Here is an 8,167-nt window from a genome sequence, read left to right as displayed (position 1 = left end):
CATGTATTTGGAAAATGGTATTGGCCTGGTGCAGTGGCTCATGCCTGTAATCCCAGCATTTTGGGAGGCTGAGGCGGGCAGATCATTTGAGGTCAGGACTTCAAGGCCAGCCTGGATGACACAGTGAAACCCCATCTTTACTAAAAATTCAAAACTTAGCCAGGCATCCTGGCAGGCACCTGTAAATCCCAGCTACTCCAGAGGCTGAGGCAGCAAAATTGCTTGAACCTGGGCGATAGAGGCTGGAGTGAACCCAGATAGTGCCACTGCACTCCAGTCTGGGTGAAAGAGTGAGACTTTCTCAAAAAAAAAAAAAAAAAAGGAAAATGGTATTGACTTCTCTCAGAGATTTGCCAATGTTCATTTTGTTTTAATACTAGATATTTTATTTTATTAGCCTTTTGAATACATGCTATTTTTTTTTTTGGTCCAGATTAGCAACTAACTAATTAACTGGTAAGATTTCCATATGATTTTTGTCTAGGTTTTATAACTCCATGAGAACATTGATTGCAGGCTAAAGTTAGTTTCATTGAGACCGTCTGTTTAAAATGTGTAAATTACACCATCAAGCTAAGTGGAGAAAATACAACTTTAATTTGCATGGTAACCAATACATTTGAACTTCAGTAGGAAGATGTATTGAATGTATGTTTTAAATTTAAATTCTGATAAACAATATATTCTTTTTGAAGCACATCGTTGCTTATGTCATAATATATGTGACTTACTTACTGCATAGGTACATATTTTAAAAAGTGCTTTGGAACCAGATATTTCTGGAGATTTTGTTTTCCTGCTTGAAACTGTGTTGGTAAATTACATTAGTTTTAGTCTTATGAATGGCATTTCATAATACTAAACTTAGAATTATGAAATGTCATTATAAATTACAAGAAAATGGCAAATAAGATAAAATAGAATGTATTAAAGTGGAACAAACTAAAAACATTCTTATTCCCACATAATCGGAACCATTGTCTATTGCTATAAACAAGTCAGAAAAAATATCTTTAAAAATCTAGTGAAACTTAAATGAGAGTGTTTCCAATCGAATATGCTTTCTAGGGGACTACTAATATCCATATAATTTAGTCTGGAAGTCTGTTAATTTCCTGTTTGAAGGGTATAACGCCATTTAAAATATTTTATAAAATCTTAGAGTATTCTTTCCCATTTTCTCTGTCACTGTTTATATGAACAATAAATTTTGTGAGGCAACCTTTCCCAGGGATCAATTTGTATAAAAAGAAAAAAAAGTAAAATTTATATATATATATATATTCCTTTTAGCTTTTTTCCTCAACAGAGCTCACACAGCTTTATTTTCTACTTTCCCCATCTGTTTGGCTCAATTCTGGGCACTGGTATGTTTAAAGCAAGTGATAGTGTTTGCCCAACAGAAATCTGTAGTCAACAACCTCATTTCTATTTCTGTCTTCTAGAACTGGGCCAGAGAGTTTTGCTTCAGATAAAAAGACGCTGTGTTTTGCCTATCTTATTATCTGCATAGGCAACTCCAAAATGACATGTAAGAACATTATCCAAGAGTATGAAGAAGATTAAGAGAGGAAAGAGGAAAAGATTTCTTTCTTTAGGCCAGTGGCTAATTCAATTAGCAGGGAAGTTAATAACTAGGAATAAAAACTTCTCTATGGAACTACTAAAATAAGGACACATGTCTGAAAATAGCTATCATAATCTGTACGTACTTCTATGGCTTCTAGCTAGAAAAACTTCACCTACTAATATAGTTTCTTATTTATGTAATTTTAAAGGACAATTTTGGATTGCATATATTTCAGAGCATTTTAAATTTAGATTACTTTAATCAATTATTAAAATTATGATTCCCTAACTGTATATGTAATATACAGATTATTGTCAGGTTTGCATTATGTTTCTTTTCCCACATGAACTTTCAAATGTAGTTTTTATATTCTATGTATTATAAAACATACTACCTATTATGATATGTATTAATAATCGATGTATTATGTATTTCTTTTACTTCTGCCCACATGGCACATAGGCACTAATCTATTTAGTCATTCAGTATATTTTTGGATGTCATTCTTAATGTCCTTAATGTCATTCTCTTTGTGACTTATGCTTTTCCATCCAGTATCAATGTGTACTGGGTTATGTTTTTCTATGTATCAGCCTCCTGATTTATAATTTACATCACTAATTCTTATTTGTCTTCTCTTAGATCTCAAATAACTTTTGATCATTTCCATTTCCAGCTTTCTTTATCTCCCCCTTTTCTCAATTTAAATTATATAACCAGGCTTTCATCTACGTTTATCTATGTCTCAACTCTTAAGAAATTGCTTTTCATTCCCTGAAAATTCATCTTTCATTCAGGTCTCTCTCCTTGGTTCAGACACCTTCTTTTTTTTTCTTTGTCAGCTGGTTATTAGGCATAAGTGCTTAGACAGCCCAGAGACACATAACATTAGCAATACAGAAAAAAAACCATTGTTGTTTTACCCCAAGTCATTTTTCCTTTCCTGTTTTTAATCTTTGTGCCATAATCCAAGGCTTCCACACTGACTATTTGATCTCTCTCTCTCTCTGTTCATACTACATTCAAAGCTCAGTCAGGTCTACTTCTTAAATATATCTGGAATCTTATTATGTCTGCCCTGCTCTTATTCCAGTCCCCAAGACTATCTTCTTTGCCCTGGGCTCTGTGACAAGATACTAACAGATTTTCTGCTTTTTGTCTAATCTCCATTTAATCTATCCTTCATATAGTAATCAAAGTCCTCTCTGAACAAAACAAATCTGATGTCACTTTCCTCCTTAATTTTCTTCTTAAAGTTTAAATCTCTACTCATTTAAACGAGTGTCCACTTATCCTGTAAATCTTCCAGTGTCTCATATTCTAGCCCATCCTTACCTCTCCAGCATCATATCCCACCATCAGCTCCATTTTCCTCCTTCTTTGCCCCTTTACCCCACCACACACATCTCAGTATTTTAGATTCCAGCTCTCACCCTACCAGTTTAAAATCTCTATAAATGCACTTGAATATTTTATTTCTCAAATGATTTTCTCTAATCCCTGGACCTTTCTGCAGCCTGTTCCCTCTTCCTAGCACACTCTCCTCACCCACTTCCGGCCTTGCTTGGGCATTTATCTTTGTTCTTTTCTATTTTGTTTATATATTTCCTCTAGACAAGTTTTCCTCAACTCTCTTCCAACCAGTCTATAGTAGGTGCTCTTCATTTCCCATGACATCTGTGTTAACAACTAGTTGCAACAATTTCAAACCTTAATGCAATTGTCTTTTTAGTTGTTTTCACCTCTTTCTCCCATGAGAGTTTTTATTATCATTGCACATGGAATTATTTTTGAGATTCTTTTTTTAACCATTCAGGTCATTGTATGCCATCTGTTATTGGGCCTATTATATTTGTTAATTCCTGTATTTATACTATAAATCATGGTGCAATTAGATAGATAGATACATTCATTAAATAAATCATAAATATTTTTTGATGGGACTTTTTATGCTGACGAATTTTCTACTTTATAAGATAGTAGATTATAGCCATGATGAATGATTATAAAATTCATCAGTAATTTGTTTGTGAAGACAGACATCATAAATATGTAGACGGTTTTAATATGTATTTTTCAAATTGCTTTCCAAAAACAATATTCCAATTTGAAAGATCAACTATTACATCAGCATGTACTCAACTGACTGTTCTTTCAACAGGAGGGGTTATAATTATTTTTTAAATATTAGCTAAATGGGCACTGCGAAATGTTATAAATTTTAATTTTTTTTCTGAATTTAGAGTATGAGTACATATTTCACCTGCTTTCTTTCCCATTTGCATTTCTTCATTAGCCTATTGTCTATTTATCTACTGGATTTTAGAGTGGTACTTCTTTTTTTTTATTTTTTTATTATTATTATACTTAAGGTTTTAGGGTACATGTGCACAATGTGCAGGTTTGTTACATATGTATCCATGTGCCATGTTGTTTTGCTGCACCCATTAACTCGTCATTTAGCATTAGGTACTTCTACATTTTGTAACTAATTTATGTATTAAGGGCAACAGCTTTCTTCTGTGTTTCGTACACTAAAACCTGTCCTTAATATTTACCTTGCATTTGATACTTTGGTTTATATTTATATGCAGATGTTTAATTTGTGTGTGCTTATGTGAGTATATGTATATATTTAAATCAAAATAATTTTGATTTTACCAATTTTCTTGAAATGAATAAATTCCTCCTTTATGTAGAATTTCATAAAGATCATTATGGTTATCTTTATTTTTTAATTTAACATTTTCATTTAATAAATACACTTAATAAATTATTTAAAGATTATTTCTTCTACAATGTCCCTTTTTCTGGTTGCTAGTCACATGGGAGTGCTCAGTATTTAAAAATAGATCAAATATGATTGGTGAATTTTTCTTATCAGATTTTCTTTAGTAAAAGTTATATTTGAATAATTATTTTTTAAACAACTGATACTCTAAAAATGTTAACGTATTGGAGACCATAGGAAATCATTAAGGATTTCAAATATCCAAATTTTAATGTATAAGCATATAAAGCATATATAGTAAAGTAGTAATGCATAATGAAAGGTGATACATCAGTAAAAGTGCATAGAGAGCCTGATATATTAAAACTTCCCTACATAAAATAATATCTACTTTAAAAGAAGTTAAAATAAATTAGACTACATTAAAATGCATTTATAGGAGATGAAATAGAAATAATCATTAAACATGACTGAAAACATTTGCAAACTCGCATATAAGTCATTTTAAGCCATAATACATCAAACTAATTTTTATTAAAATATTTCTATAGTTTTATGATAATATAAAAGAATTAGAAAAAGATAGAAGTCTGTATAAATATTAAATAAAATTTCTTTTATAAGTTAAAATATTGTTTAATGTTTTAAAAACTAAAAAGACACTATCAAAAACATTACAGTATTAAAACTTGTAAAAGTGTACACATAGAGTAATGTGTACACATACATGGACACACACACACACAAATATATATAACCAGAGTGATTTCAAGTAAAAAGGTGTTATATTTCTGCTTTATTCTTCTGTCTATTAGAAGAAGTTATTAAGACCAGTTCACACTTAGGGAAAGGCAGATTACATTCCCACATATGAAAATGGAAATATTGAAGAATTTCTGGATGTATTTTAAAATAGTCTCAGAAAGAGAGTGAAAGAAAGAGAAAGAAAAATGAAGGAACTAGGGAAGGAAAGAAAATAGCTCCAGCACTATGACAATGTGTGTAGATATAAAATATCTATCAAAATATGAAAAACTATAGTAGTTTTGGAAAAAGTCTGACAAATCTCTGAGGGAAGTGACTAAATTATTTCTGTAAATCAATGCCATATTTTAAAGCACTAATATGTAAGGAAATATGAATATGAGATGACTGAGATAACACTTTCCTCAGGGAACATATTGGTGACAGCCATAATTTATTCATTCAGCAATTGTATGATAAACGTTGAGATAAAAGAAATGAGGCAAGGTAAGATGTAGCAAGTTCTGATGGTTTTATTTGAGTTAGAATCATTAGACAAGACCTCTCTGATTAGCTGATATGTAAGCAGAGACTGAAATAAAATGACAGATCAAGCCATGCAAATATCTACATAAGGATTGCTCAAGCTGTGTGAACAGTAAGTCCAAATACTCAAAAGCTAGAATCTGTTTTGTTTGTTCAGAGAAGTGAAAGTAGAGAGGAGGAACTGGAACAAAGTAAATAATATGGTAAAATGGCATAAAGATTAAATCAGAGGAGCAATGGCAGAGGGAGACAGTCACCCTTGCTTTGAATGAGTGAAGAAAAGTGACATTGCTAGGTAAAATGTGAAGCTTCGTAAGAACTCGGAACAGATGTGATGATGTGACCTGATTCATGTTGTCAAAGGATCACTCTTGCTATTGTATATAGAATAGATTTTCCGAGACCGAAAGGAAACCAAGGAGACCAGTTGGGGTACTACTGCCAGATTCCAGGTAAGGAATGGTATTGCCTTTGACAAGGAAGTAGCAAAAAGTGGTTGTATCCTGAAAAGGTTTCTCAGTTAAGAGCAAAATTTATCTATAAATTGATGTAATTGAAATGGGGGAAGATAAGAGGAAATTTAGAGGAATGTCAACATTTTCATATTGGGCACATTGAGTATGAGACACCTATTTTGTACAAAATTGGATATATGAGAAAACTAGTTAAATATATGATTCTATAGTTTAGAAGAGAATTCCCACTGGGATTAAAAAACATCTGGAGCCATCATCATTTAGCTAGTTAAAACCTCTGGGACTAGATGAAATAAAAGAATGGGTAAATGTACAAAAACAACAGTTTTAGGGACTTAGTTCATAACTTAAGGTTGAAAAAGATGAGGGACTATTCATAAAGGTTATTGGGACAATGAAGCAAGAAACGTAGAGATGGTGGTAGCCTGAGACCAAGTGAAAAAAAAAAGTGTTGCAATAAGGAAGGAGTAAAGACTTGGTCCAATACTATGCATAGTTTGAGGAAAACGAGGTTGACAATTTAAATATTGGCTTTTCTGTTACGATGGTAGCCAAAACAGAATACACTGGCATGTATTCAAGAGAGAAAGGAAGGAAAATTAGTGGAAATAGCTAGGGAACAGAATATTATAATACTATTCAGCTCTTCATTATAGAATGAACTAGCTCTTCATGATGTAATATTGAGAAAAGTTGAAGCAAAAGGTTTATGTGAAAAAATGCAGAGTATTTTGTGGATATTTTTATCCCATTTGTCTGGGAAACACAGTGGTGGAAATAATTTTTTAATACACATATTTATATCTAATAAGAAATGGTTGGACGCCTGGGTACCAAACTGTTAACATTTGTTGTTTAGGGGTAGGAGTCATAGGATAGGAGAGAAGAAGAAACAGTGTTTGGTTTTTGTTTGTTTGTGTTTTAAATTTACCTCATTTTTATCTGCCTATTTTTATAGAATGTGCATGGTCTTCCAGCTTCAAAGTAGAAATTGATGTAGGGTAAATGTACAGGTAAAATATACTAGAAGAACATTTATTTCATCTTTCATTTGGCTGACAATATTTAGTTGGCTAGGCAATATACTAGAGATACAGTGATGAACAAGACAAATGTAGTTTCTTTCTTTCTGAATTCAACATTCTAGAGCAGTGGTTGTCTACCCCGGCCACATTTTAGAATTGAATATTTCTGCTGCATAGAGTCTTTCAAGAGCAATTGAAATGAAGTCTGGGAGTGGAAGTCCAGGCATCTGTATTTTTTTGAAAACGCTCACTATACAATTCTGTTGCACAACAAAGATTGAGTATCATTGCCCAAAGAAAAGTTTAAGGTGTTTAGAGAATATACCCGACCTGCAAGAACAATATTTTGGAGAGAAATCTAACATTCTTTCTCTATAACCTTACCCAAATTCACTCAAAGATGGGAATAAATACTTCAAAGTGTTTAACACATTCCTGCTTCTATTAATCATATGTCTTTTTGCATACTTTTTTGTTATGATAAAAAATGCAAGACACAAAATTTACCATTTTAACCATTCTTAGGTGCACGGTTCAGTAAACATTCTATTTATGGTAACAACATTTAACAAATGTTAACAACCTCCAAAAAACTATAGGTTAAGTTTGTTGGTGTGTTTTTGTGTTTGGTTTTGCCTATCAGTAATTTTGCTCAGTTCTCCACTAATTAATAAACTGCATGAAATCACACTATTACTATAAGTTATAAACAAATTTCTACAAAATGGTTATTTTATTAGTATAATTCATACAGACACAGTCCTTTTAGATTTTGATGAAGCACTTTGGTAATAATATTACCATTAATTTATAAAAAGTATGAACCAGAAATTATCATTTCTCAGGTCTTATAGTTTAAAGGGTTCACAGGACTCATCATCTCCAAACCACCTGTCTTAGTCAGTTCATGGCTGCTATACCACAGACAAGATGGTTTATGAACAGCAGACATTTATTTTTCACTGTCCTGAAGGCTGGAAACAGGAGATGAGGGTGACAGCGTGGTCGCGTTCTGAAGAGGATGTTTGTACAGGTTGCAGTCTGAGGACTTGTCCCCTCATGTGGTGGAATGAGA

Source organism: Hylobates moloch, unplaced genomic scaffold (assembly GCF_009828535.3).
Source record: "Hylobates moloch isolate HMO894 unplaced genomic scaffold, HMol_V3 SCAFFOLD_31, whole genome shotgun sequence".
NCBI lineage: Eukaryota > Metazoa > Chordata > Mammalia > Primates > Hylobatidae > Hylobates > Hylobates moloch.
The sequence above is the reverse complement of the archived record's forward strand: the minus strand, read 5'-3'. Positions refer to the sequence as shown.